This window comes from Chiloscyllium plagiosum, unplaced genomic scaffold, assembly GCF_037043375.1.
Source record: "Chiloscyllium plagiosum isolate Xiang-an unplaced genomic scaffold, Cpla_swu_hap1 HiC_scaffold_6, whole genome shotgun sequence".
Classification (NCBI taxonomy): domain Eukaryota; kingdom Metazoa; phylum Chordata; class Chondrichthyes; order Orectolobiformes; family Hemiscylliidae; genus Chiloscyllium; species Chiloscyllium plagiosum.
The window spans coordinates 1956396-1969952 of record NW_028270144.1 but is presented as its reverse complement, the minus strand read 5'-3'; the positions used below and the strand labels follow the sequence as shown (position 1 = coordinate 1969952).

Sequence of the window (13557 nt, the reverse complement as noted above, 5' to 3'; positions counted from 1 at the left end):
GTTACTTCCTGGAATAAACAATTCACTCTGGAAGGTAGTTTCCTCCCACACTCCTGACTTTTGTCTTGTAGATGGTAGACAGGTGTTGGGAGACAGAAGTGAATTGTTTTCCACAGAATTCCTAACCTCTGACCTGCTCTTGTAGCCACAGTATTAATATGACTCGTTTAGTTCGGTTCTGGTCAATTGTAACTCCAAGGATGTTTTATTGGGGAACCCAAACTTGGCAAAGCCATTGAATATCAAGGAAAGATGGTTAGATTCTCTTGTGCTCGAGGTAGTCATTGCCTGGCATTTGAATGGAGCAAATAAGGTGCAAATTCCACTAATGGGATCTGCTTTTGTATAAATTCTAAATCCTTGCTTTATTGTTTAAATTTAAAAAAACACAACATAAAGAATTATCTAATGTTCTGATTCTGTTTTCAGTTTCATTCTGCATCAGTCACAAAGTATCTCCATCCAGGTCTCTTCTCAGGAATCTGCCAGTTTCTAAAATAATTAGGACTCAACATTGAGTTCTCCAATTTCAAATAACCTCCCTCCCCACCCCCCAACTCCTTTCCCAGCCCCTCCCCCTCACTGCCACTGCTCCCTGCCACCAACCGGATTCATTCCTTCCACTGACCAATCAGGTCTTCACCTATCCCCACTTCATCACCCTGCCCCCACCCTCCCCCTTTATCTCCAGCTCCCCCTATACCCACCCCAGTCCTGAAGAAGGGTTACACCCAAAACATCGTCTTCTCCACCTCCTGATGCTGCCTGTCTTGCTGTGTTCTTCCAACCTCCTGTCTATAATCGCCAGTCAGTGGAAATAGTTTATCGCCATTCACTTTTTTTTTGTGTTTTTGGGCTAAAGGCAAGGATACATTATGTTTTATTTACTGAAAATAAAATGGTGGATTTTCTCCTGAAAGTGAATTTTATGATGCTTTCACAATAGGTGCAGAATTCCAAAGCATTGATGGAACAGTGACAAGGAATGACAAATCAGGATGCTGCTTGTTTTGCAGACCACTTAGATTTACAAACACCAGGCAATGAATATCTCAAACAGCAGAGTATCTAACCATCTTTCCTTACATGCAATTACTTTACTACCACTGAGTCCCCCATTAAAAACATCCTTGGAATTATCATCGACCAGAACCTGAACCAAACCAGCCAGATTAACATTATGGCTGCAAGAGCAGGTCAGAGGATAGGAATTCTGTGATTCCGCAACAACATTGCTTTTGCACTTTGCAGAGGTCGAGGTTTTTAGGGAAGGATGTCCTGTTGAAAGTAACTTTACTAAGTTGATGCAAAATATTCACTAAATTGTACAGAACTGCAGCCACAGTTCATCAGTATCAGAAGGTACCAATAACCCACTGGCTCTGACATTCATCAAGCAAATACTCTCCCTTGGATGTGGTTAAGCTATTTTATGTTGAAGCAGCTGTATTAATTCAGGCAAACAATAAAGATTCCATGACAGTCCAAGTATAGGCGCTGAAGATGATAAATTTTAATGGGGTGAGGTGAGTCATTTGTTGTGCAACACACAGTTGTGTTCTTGCTTTTTACAACACGGCTTGTTTAGTTATGTTTAGAGGTCAATGATGATCTCTAAAATATTAAAGCTGGCTATTTAGCAACAATGTTACCAGTTTCGAGTGAAGAAAGATTGCAGCATGAATGCTCTCTGTCATCGTAAACTAAAATGTTAATGATGTCCTTTTATACCATTATCAGAAGGGTTGCGAATGGAACTAAGCATAGTTCCCTACAATGAACCGAAGTCTCTGTTTCCTTCGGAGGATTAGTGACAGTGACTTTGAAATGAATGGCAGGTCACAGCAGCCAGTGCTGGGATGTACGCAGTCTTCAGCAATTAGGGCACCTGTCTGTGACACCTGTCTGGACAGCGTTAGTCTCTTGCAAAACTAGTTATTGATCATTTTCAGGTAGCTCTGCCTTTGCTTATGGATCCTATTCCAAGGGTATGACCTGATTCTGCCTGCTCCTTGCCATCTGCTTGGCATTCCTGATGGCAGCAGCTCTGCCCTTCTCATAGAAGTTGGTGCTCTGTGAGCCATTCAGTCCAATGGGTTCTTATCTTCACTATCAGTCTCCCACGTGGGACCTTATCAAAAGCCTTGCTGAACTCCAAGTAGATTACATCAAAAGCATTGCTCTCATCTACACATCTGGTCACCCCACTGAGAGGTTTAATCAAACTAATCAGACATGACCTCTCCTTAACAAAACCACACTGATTGTTCTTGATGAATCCCTACCTCTCCAAATGCAAATTAATTCTGTCCCTTAGAATTGCTTCCAATAGTTTCTGACTGGCTTGTAGCATCCTGGTCTATCCCTAGTTCCCTTCTTGAATATTCTTACCACATTAGTTTTCCTCTAGTTCTCGGACACTGTTCCCGTGAACTGAAAATGTTTCATGCACCCCTGCTATTTCCTCCCTTGCCTTACTCAACAACCTATTAGGGTTTCCCGAATATTTTGACAGTAAAATAGGAGCAGTTGAAAGGTATCATTCATAACTCATTTTTATTCATTCAAGAGATGTGAGTGTCACAGGCCGGGTAAGCATTTATTGTTCATCCCCAATTGCCCTTAGGAAGGTGAAGGGGAACTGCTTCCTTGAACCATTGCAGTCTATTTGGTGTAGGTATACCCAGAGCACTGTTAGGGAAGGAGCTCCCACAAATCGTAATGTCTATTTATTATTTGTTTTCATAATTTAATTCCATGTACTTTCTGCATCAAGTATTTATCCCAACATATTCAATATTAATCACTTTAACATTATGATGTTAAGTTTTAGCATGTATTTTCTTTCCCATGTCTTTACTCCAAGAGTAAAATTGAAAATAACTTACACAAGTGTTAAGTCATTTTAGTAGCATTTTATAACACATAAGAATGAAAACAAAGAACCAGCAATAAAACAGAGACTGAGCAATTGCAGGATCAAAACTACCATTGCGTGTATTAACTATAGCATTCGTGTAAGCTTTGTTACTTCACAGCTACTTAACTGAATTCCGAACAAACTTGTAAACTTCAGATTTAGTTTTATTTAAATGCAGTTACCAAGCCAAAAAAAGCAACTAACTTTATGACATAGTTACACTTCTTTTTACTAATAGGATTTTAAGAGTATAACCAAATAATTCCACAGAGCAGTGAAAGGAATTACATATTCGGCTGACCTGGAGAGGATGCGTGATGCCAGGCGGTGTACTCGGTGGCATCTTCCGCCAGGATCAACTGGGCCAAATGTTCCGGACTACTGGTCGGTCTGTGGTGGGTAGACTCTCTGCTGGAGGAGTTACGGGGTTTCAGCTGGAATACCCCCCATCCCCTCTGTCAAGGGGGTCTACCTCAGCCCAGCTGAGGAGTTCTGGCTGGCCAATTGGCAGGATTAGCTCTCCCCAAGTGTCCATGACTTGCACATAACTGCATCACGCGTTGGGTCTCGTTCCCTCCGATTTGTTAGATATTGCATCAGGAATGGGGCATTCCTGATGAATGGCTTTTGCCCGAAACGTCGATTTTTCTGCTCCTCGGATGCTGCCTGACCTGCTGTGCTTTTCCAGCACCACTCTAATCTAGACTCTGATCTCCAGCATCTGCAGTCCTCACTTTTGCCCAGCATTCAAATATAAGGCATCAGCTGAACAGCTGTTGTCTCACCTTCATTATAACTACTCAAGGAATCTAAGAACGTTTTAAATTGCTGATTCTCGATCTTCCTTTCCATAATATACATTCTCTTTATACCTGTATTTGATGCTGCATTTTATTATTTTTCTTGGGGTAAGTAAGTAAATAAGATTCCTCTTCTTGCATTTGAGAAAACCTTGTAACTGTTTCCTTAATTTTGAATAATACTACAATTAATGAAATGTTACATAGCTGTGTGTTAAAAGAATTGAATGTATTTATTGTGACGGTTTGAGGGGATACAAAGGGAGAGCCAACTCACTCTTCTTCAACTGGTTGTTAATAGTTCAAAGGTTTACAAACACAAAGAGGAATCTCCAAGTGATCGGGTAACCTACAGAACTGTTACTGTGCAGAAGGAGGATATTCAGCACATCTTGTCTGCACTGGTAACAGGTACAGAGATCTAAAGGATACGACTAGCAATCAGATGAATACCTGCAAATATAGACATATGATCATACAGCTGTACAGCATGGAAACAGACACTTTGGTCAAACTCACTCATGCCGACTAGATATCCTAAATAAATCTAGTCTCATTTGCCAACATCTGGCCCATATCCCTCTGAAGTGAGATTTGACACAGGGCATGCTGACACAGGGCACACAGACACAAGATGGCCACTGAGTCATTACATGGAAAAGTATAGCAAAGCACACACAGATACTGCCTGAGGCCAACAGGATACCAGCACAATAGACACAGAATATAGATAATTAGTTTAAAGTGGGTGGGGGAAAGAATACACATCAGTAACATCTACTGCCTTAGCCCAGTCACCATCTTCAATAGAAATGTTAACTACCTGATACTGCTTGTGTACAAGTGTTAATACCTTAGATGTGCAGAAATGGAAAACGATTTTCCTTCTCAGGAAGAACGATCTCGACCAATTCCTGCAGCAATGGACTTCTGCGTAGCTGCTGAAACTGACAATGACTCTGTAATGTTTTCTGTAAACAGACCATGCTGCACCAACAAAGACCCGATACCTGGACCATTATACCATGAAATGCATAAAACATTGTGACATGTGCTCCGAGGGGGAGAGAAGGCTCGCAGCTGACAGCCGTGCTGCCAGACATCCCTCTCTCTCCCTGGAGATCTGGTTTCTTTGTACAATAAACTCCGTCATTGAATCCCAATTCTGACTCCGAGACTGGTGATTTCCCCACAACAACTGGCATAGTCGGCAGGATTTCTTAAATCCAGGTGCTCTGGTCAAAGGCCACGATCGGGGATCCGGGGTAAGAGACATTTTGATTCTGCAAACAGGAAGAGTCAGACCAGGCCAAAGACACAGTTTAAAAGGGTATACCATTGTCACGTGTAACTTGTGCGATAGTAATGGGTTGAGTATAAGTGCATGTCTGTGGAGTGTAAGTGGGAAAGTGTGCTAACTGGTATGATAACCAGCTGCTTGTGCTGAAACGACCCAAGGACAAGGTAATGCCTGCCTCAAAAACCCTGCCCTAAGCCTGCTGTTAAGAGGGGTAACCCCTCCCATGTGATGGTTGGGATTTGGAGTGGGCATTGAGGTGCCAAGGGCACTAGGAGTTGTGAAGTAAAAGTGGAAAAGTCAGGTAACATTGGATTCCGTAGGGGCGAGCAATGCAGAGTCCATTTAGAGCCTGGTCGAAGGTTGGCTGCTGTCTGTTATTGTGTTTTAAATTGAAGTGGTGAGGAAAAGGAGCTGATCACTCTGACCAAGAGTCAAACTCCAGTGGAGCAGCATGTTACTGAGGTGGGGAACGTGGACTCTGTGAGTAACCGTGATACCCTGTTGGTCCGTAGTAAAATGACAGAGCTTGAATAGTGGCAGTGGCTGGGAGGGTAATAAGACCCCCGGTAGACAGTACAGCAGGCTAGAGATAGGTTTCTGGGCCTAGCCAGTGGTGTTGGAACAGTAGAAGTGGCCAGGAAGGTAGAAGAGTCCGGGTAAAGAGCATACCCTATTCAGCCAACATTCCCAGCTGACCGGTCAATACCGACTTGTACTGGTGGTTGGGAGGGTAGAGAAGTTTCACCAATAGGGAGCACACCTTTTTAGGAGGCTGCTATGGCCATAGGCACAGTGCTGGGACAGTATTAGTGGCCAGGGGGTAGAGAAGTCCCACTGGTTAAGGACACTTTTCTGTTGGTGGTATCCGGGGATACACAATCTGTGAGATGGCAGATCAGGATTTTAAAGGGGATACTGCAGGCTCCCTTATTGAGAAATACAAGACAGACAGACTAGTGCTGACAGAACAGATGAAGAAAGGGGTTTGGGACCCATCCCTGACATTAGTACAGCAACGGAATTGGATTGACAAAGAAAAACAAAGTAAAACTAAAAAGATAGGGGTAATGTTAGAGCACCAATTTGCAGGCCTAATTGAACAAGAATGAATTGAGGAGCTGGAAGATAGGATGAAGGAGCTAGAACAAGGATTAGAAAAAGTACCAGAGGAAAGGGAGATTCTCCCCTCCTACAAAACTGTACAGCAGGGACCAACTGCTCCCTCAGCACAGCAGAAGGTGAAAGAATATAATCTAGCGCCAATCACTTGAGGGGGAACAGAGTTGCAGCCAAAAGCAAACAATAAACCCTTTATCCCAGGGGAATGGCAACAGATCATGGCCTTCCTGGGCAAATTACAGCCCCAAGTGCAAACATGAGGTTCTGGGAAGAACTAGACAGTATATGGGTAGGGCACCAACTGCACTTGAGGGATAGATACCAGCTGGTCTGGGCAGTTTGCCCAGCGGACAAATGGAGATGGGTAGCTGGCAGACCCGAAGAGATCCAGCGGGTGTAAGGAAATGCTCCCATGAATTGGAGCAAAATCATGACCACTAAACAGCTGAAAGGGGAAGGAGCCTCTGAGTATGGGGATACCAGGAGTGCTCTCTAGTGCCCATCAATCCATCCTGAAAATGGGAGTGATAATGTCCCAAAATTATGATAACCTGGTAGAGGTGGCTAGCAGGGTGCAGGAGGCAGAAGCTCCCGCAATAAAAACAAACCCCGACAGAGCAGCCTACCGGAACGGAGGTGAAGGCAGAACCAAATTATCCTCACAGGGACACTTTACCAGAGACTGTCGAGCCCCACAAGCAGAGAATAGGATAAGGAACAACATAAAATACTGCAGCCACTCCAACAGAGCAGGGCATACAGAGGCAGGATGCTGGGAAAAGCATGGGGTCTCCCAAACACTACCCAGAATACCGCGGAAACACGGGATTCCCGAGGTCCACAGAGCTGACAACCAGCTAACCCTGTTCATAAGGGTAAGAGAGAGGGGAGGATTTACGTGCCCACAGTAGTTGGAGGTAGAAAGTGTGAAAGGTTGGTAGACACAGGAACAGCCATATCTATCACCAACTTACCATTACCCCACACAAACAAAATGATCCGCCTTACCAGGGTAGGAGGAGATAAGACACTGCTTACTTAAGCGAGACTACCCTCATGGAAATCAACGTCATATATTTCCCTGTGAGATTTTATGTACGCCATAATAATGAAGGCACCATAATGGGTAACAACCTCATGAAGGAATACGAAGTCTTAACTGACTGTGCAAGAGGAAAATTTGATCTGGCCGAAACAGGATGGTCAAAAGACCGAGAGCAGGAACCTTACAAGTCACCTGAAGACGATTAAAGTAGATACAGCCACCAGTAGGGACTGTCACCTCGAAAAGGGGGGACTCGGAGCCATCTGCACCTCCATCCCTGAAGCATAGGCAGAGACAAAGCGAGACACAGGTTTAGTCAAGATAGACCGTATGGGAACCCAGACTGTAGCTTTAGGGTGCAGGACCTGGAGTGTAGGGAGGTTAGGAATATGGCATCAATTTCAAAGGAGGGTGCCTGTAAACAGGAAAGTGGTTTGAAGTGTGTATACTTCAATGCAAGAAGTATACGAAATAAGGTAGGTGAACTTGCAGCGTGGGTTGGTACCTGGGACTTCGATGTTGTGGCTATTACGGAGACATGGGTAGAACAGGGACAGGATTGGCTGTTGCAGGTTCCAGGGTTTAAATGTTTTAGTAGGGTCAGAGGTGGGGGTAAAAGAGGGGGAGGTGTGGCATTGCTTGTCAAAGATAGTATTACAGCTGTGGAAAGGACGATGGATGAAGACTCGCCATCTGAGGTAGTTTGGGCTGAGGTTAGGAATAGGAAAGGTGAGGTCACCCTGTTAGGAGTTTTTTACAGGCCTCCTAATAGTCCTAGAAACGTAGAAGAAAGGATTGCGAGGATGATTCAAGAGAAGAGTGAAAGTAATAGGGTGGTTGTTATGGGGGACTTTAACTTTCCTGATATTAATTGGGAAAGCTATAGCTCAAGTTCGTTAGATGGGTCAGTGTTTGTCCAATGTGTGCAGGAGGGTTTCCTGACACAATATGTAGATAGGCCAACAAGAGGTGAGGCCATACTGGATTTGGTTCTGGGTAATGAACCAGGCCAGGTGTTAGAATTAGAGGTAGGTGAGCACTTTGGGGACAGTGACCACAATTCGGTGACTTTTACTCAGGTGATGGAGAGGGATAAGTGTGCACTACAGGGCAAGAGTTATAGATGGGGGCAGGGAAATTATGATGCTGTGAGGCATGACTTAGGATGTGTGGCCTGGAAAAGTAAGCTTCAAGGCAAGGGTGTAATTGATATGTGGAGCTTGTTCAAGGAGCAACTATTGAGTGTCCTTGATAAGTATGTGCCCGTCAGGCAGGGAGGAAAGGGTCGTGCGAGGGAGCCGTGGTTTAATAAGGAATTGGAATCCCTTGTTAAATGGAAGAGGGCGGCCTATGTAAAGATGAGGCGTGAAGGTTCAATTGGGGCGATTGAGAGTTATAAGGTAGCCAGGAAGGACCTGAAGAGAGAGCTAAGAGCAGCAAGGAGGGGACATGAAAGGTCCTTAGTTGGTAGGATTAGGGAAAACCCTAAGGCTTTCTATAGGTATGTCAGGAATAAAAGAATAACTAGGGTAGGAATAGGTCCAGTCAAGGATAGTAGTGGGAAGTTGCGTGTGGAGGCTGAAGAGATTGGGGAGACACTGAATGAATACTTTTCGTCAGTATTCAATGAGGAACGGGACATTGTTGTCAATGTGAGTACTGAGTCACAATTAAGTAGAATGGATGGCTTTGAGGTATGTAGAGAAGAGGTGTTGGAAATTCTGGAAAGGGTGAAAATAGATAAGTCCCCTGGGCCTGATGGCATTTATCCTAGGATTCTCTGGGAAGCAAGGGAGGAGATTGCAGAGCCATTGGCCTTGATTTTTATGTCCTCGTTGTCTACAGGAGTAGTGCCAGAAGATTGGAGGCTAGCAAATGTGGTTCCCTTGTTCAAGAAGGGGAGTAGGGATAACCCTAGTAACTATAGGCCGGTGAGTCTCACTTCTGTTGTGGGCAAAATCTTAGAGAGAATTGTAAGGGATAGGATTTATGAACATCTGGATAGGAATAATGTGATCAAGGATAGTCAGCATGGTTTTGTGAAGGGCAGGTCGTGCCTCACAAACCTTATTGAATTCTTTGAGAAGGTGACTAAGGAGGTGGACGAGGGGAAAGCAGTAGATGTGGTGTATATGGATTTTAGTAAGGCGTTTGATAAGGTTCCCCATGGTAGACTACTGCAAAAAATACGGAGGTATGGCATTGAGGGTGAGTTGGAGGTTTGGATTAGCAGTTGGCTGGCTGGAAGAAGACAGAGGGTAGTAGTTGATGGCAAAGGTTCATCTTGGAGTGCCGTCACTAGCGGTGTTCCGCAAGGATCTGTTTTGGGACCATTGCTGTTTGTCATTTTTATAAATGACCTGGAGGAGGGGTTAGAAAGTTGGGTGAGCAAGTTTGCGGATGATACGAAAGTCGGAGGAGTTGTAGACAGTGAGGAAGGATGTGGCAGGTTACAGCGGGATATAGATAAGCTGCAGAACTGGGCAGAAAGGTGGCAAATGGAGTTCAATGTAGCTAAGTGTGAGGTGATTCACTTTGGTAAGAGTAATAAAAAGATGGGGTACTGGGCTAACGGTCGGATACTTGGTAGTGTGGATGAGCAGAGGGATCTTGGTGTCCATGTACACAAATCTTTGAAAGTTGCCACCCAGGTAAATAGTGCGGTGAAGAAGGCATATGGCGTACTGGCTTTTATTGGTAGAGGAATTGAGTTCCGGAGTACTGAGGTCATGTTGCAGTTGTATAAGACTCTGGTGCGGCCACATCTGGAGTATTGTGTGCAGTTTTGGTCGCCATACTATAGGAAGGATGTGGAGGCACTGGAACGGGTGCAGAGGAGGTTTACCAGGATGTTGCCTGGTATGGTAGAAAGATCGTATGAGGAAAGGCTGAGGCACTTGTGGTTGTTTTCATTGGAGAATAGAAGGTTTAGGGGTGACTTGATAGAGGTGTATAAAATGATTCGGGGTTTAGATAGGGTCGACAGTGAGAATCTTTTTCCTCGTATGGAGTCAGCTATTACAAGGGGGCATAGCTTTAAATTAAGGGGGGGTAGGTATAGGACAGATGTTAGGGGTAGGTTCTTTACTCAGCGAGTCGTGAGTTCATGGAATGCCCTGCCAGTAGCAGTGGTGGACTCTCCCTCATTATGGGCATTTAAGCGGGCATTGGATAGGCATATGGAGGATAGTGGGCTAGTGTAGGTTAGGTGGACTTGGATCGGCGCAACATCGAGGGCCGAAGGGCCTGTACTGCGCTGTATTCTTCTATGTTCTATGTAGACCCTATAATGGTGCCCAGATCTGAGCATAAGCCCCACCGGGAGTATCTAATCAAGCCTGAAGCAGAGAAAGCAGTTGTGAAGATAGTGAAAGGACTAGTGAAACAGGGAATCCTGAGAGAAACCACAAGTACAGCCAATTCCCCAACATGGCCAGTAATAAAGCCTGATGGGAGCGACAGACTCACCATTGACTATACAGGGCTAAACAAGGTCACCCCCAAATTTCATCCTATTGGAGCAGACCCCTCCACAATTCTAAACGCATTGGCCCTTGAGCACAAAAGTTTCACAGAATTAGACATAGCCAATGGATTCTGGTCCATCCCGCTATAACCTGCATCCCTGAATAAATTCACCTTCACAGTAAGGAACTGGCAGTACACATGGACTCACCTACCACAAAGGTTCCACAACAGCCCCACTATTTATTACAGAGTGATGAGGGACATCCTCAACAAAATAGATGTACCAGAAGGAAGCACTGCTGTACCTTCTGGACGATATCCTTACTGCTTCAGTGTCTGAATCAGGACACAAGGAAGCTTTATACCCCGTGTTGCACGAGCTGGCAGCTGCAGGGTTAAAGTCAGCCCTACAAAAGCACAAATTGGACAAAGCACAAGTCCTATACCTGGGACACCTTATATCCCAGGGACTCAAGGAACTGCCAAGCGATTGAATGAAGGCAATTCAGAAAATACTATGATCCTTTACTGTAAGGAGAGTCAAAAAGGTCTTGGGGCTATTTAACTATAGCCGGAGATTTATACCAGAGTTCACAAAATTGGCTGAACTGATTCAAAAACTAATCAAAGGGGCAAGCCCATTCTGGAAAGTGTGACCTGGGGATCGGAACAGGAAGAGGTTTACAGTGAGCAAAAAACTCGGTTAATATCGGCCCCCAGGCTGCCAGATCCCAGTAAGGACTTCCACGTACATTGTAATAGTGAGGGAGGATTTCACTCTGCAGTGGTCACACAGGGCCATGGTGGCAGGAGAAGACCCATAGGGCATTCCTCTATCACAGAAGGGCCAGTAGTCACCGGGCTGTCCAGATGCACAGCGGCCTTAGACTGTGCTGCTTGGGTTGTGAGGGTCAGCGAACCCATAGTAATGGCAGGGAATGTCATCCTCCAAACCAAACACACCTGAATGGAAATGTTAAACACTGGAAAGCTGAGGGCCGTTTCCAATATGAGAAGGGCAAAGTGGGAGGCAGCTCTCCTACCACCAAGTCAGTCCGTGGTAATAGTTAGGGATACGGGAGAAAATTCCCCAGCCGAGGGAATTCGGGACACGGGAACCACACAATTACTGACACATGTATGGGGATGAAGATAGGGGTAGGGTAAAGGATACCCCCCTCGACACAGCCAAGGTGATCCTCTTCATGGATGGGTCACGGAAATATATAGTGGGGTCGCCCTGCACAGGATGGGCTGTGGTAAACAATAAACTAGAGGCAGTTATGTCAGGAAGGATTGATGGACGTCAGTCCGCATAAGTAGTAGAGATAGTAGCACTAACCAAAGCATTTGAGCTACGAAGGGGAGAATTGTGAACATTTATACAGATAGGCAATATGCCTCTGGAGTTGTACATGACTACATGGTTGCATGGGGGAGAAGAGGATTCACCACCGCTGGGGGAACCCCCATCAAACACCAGTCAAGAATCCAAGCACTGCTGAGCACCAGCGAACAGCCAAAAGAGGCTGCAGTAATAAAAATCAAAGCGCACCTAAAGGAGCCAGGGAAAGACAGTCCAGGCTGGCTGCAATGTAAAGGGAACCCAGCCGCAAACCGAGCAGCCCAGCAAGCCTTACAGCAGGAAATCGTCGATGAGGTTCCAATAATAACAACAGAACTAATGGAAGATGCCATTCACATACAGCAGCTGCAGGAGGACACCCCGCAGGAAGGGGAAAGAGAGATGGAAACTGCAAGGAGCACTTAAAGGGGAGGACCAGTGTCTGGAGGCAAGTGGACAAGGTGGTAGCACCAGCGTGCAGACAAAACACCTTGTTCAAACTGCACCACGGGCTCTTACATACAGGCAGGGAAGCTATGATAGCAAGTCAAGGGAATGGGAAGGGATATAGCCAAACATTGCCACAGATGCGTGGTTTGGACACAGCACAACCCAGGTAGACCCATAAAAGTTAGGATGGGTTAGCAACAAAGGCCGGGGACCCTGGGAACACCTCCAAATGGATTTCACAGGGCTACTACCACCTTCCCGTGGGAAAACATACTGCCTGGTCATCATGGGTTCACCTTGTGGATAGAGGCATTCCCCACCGAAAACTGTACTGTTACTGCTGTAGCCAGGTAATCCCGAGGTGGGAGGGGGAGGAATACCCCCACAGATCGACACTGATCAAGGGACACATTTCACAGGCAAAGTTATGAAAATTGTATGCTGGTATTAGGGATAAAACAAAACGTTCATATCTCCTTTCACCCCCAGAGCTCAGGGATGGTGGAGAGAATGAACAAAACCCTTAAAAAATGCTTTAGCTAAGGCCATACAGACATCAGGGAGGACACGGGCCGAAGTGCTGCCAGCCATACTAATGAAATTAAGAGCCATCACGAATCAGGCAACCGGACTAACACCTTACAAATTAATGATCAGGCGAGCAATGCATTACCAGAGACTATGATAAAAGGTAGAACCGATGTAGGTCTGCTAAAAGACAAAATTTGGAGATATGTACTGGAATTAAGCACCCAACTAAAAGGGATGCAAACATTGGTAACTGAGAGACAAGAGCAAAAGGATAAGGCAGGGGAACTCGAAACCTTCCGTGAGGTCCCAGCAGCTGGGAGCCATGTCCTTGTATGAACTCTGCCTGACAAACCAGGCTTTGCCCCAAAATGGAATGGGCCGTATGAAGTTATAATCAGTGGGGACACCTGTGTCTGTACTGGACCCAACTTAAATCGTATAAGTACTCCTGTAAATGAACCAATTATGATTGACCAAGCCCCCAGGCACAGACAGGAACTGCGAGCAAGACAATGACTAAGGGGAGAGCACCGAGACCACAACCAAGCAAACCACCTAAAGGCACAGATCAAACTGCTG

The 13557-nt window shown here is 45.3% G+C and overlaps 1 protein-coding gene across 9 annotated transcripts in view; it reads right to left on the bottom strand.

The window, feature by feature from the left end:
* cep126 (centrosomal protein 126) overlaps positions 1 to 13557 on the bottom strand; it is a 121019-nt gene that overhangs the window by 92344 nt on the left and 15118 nt on the right. The window lies entirely within an intron of this gene.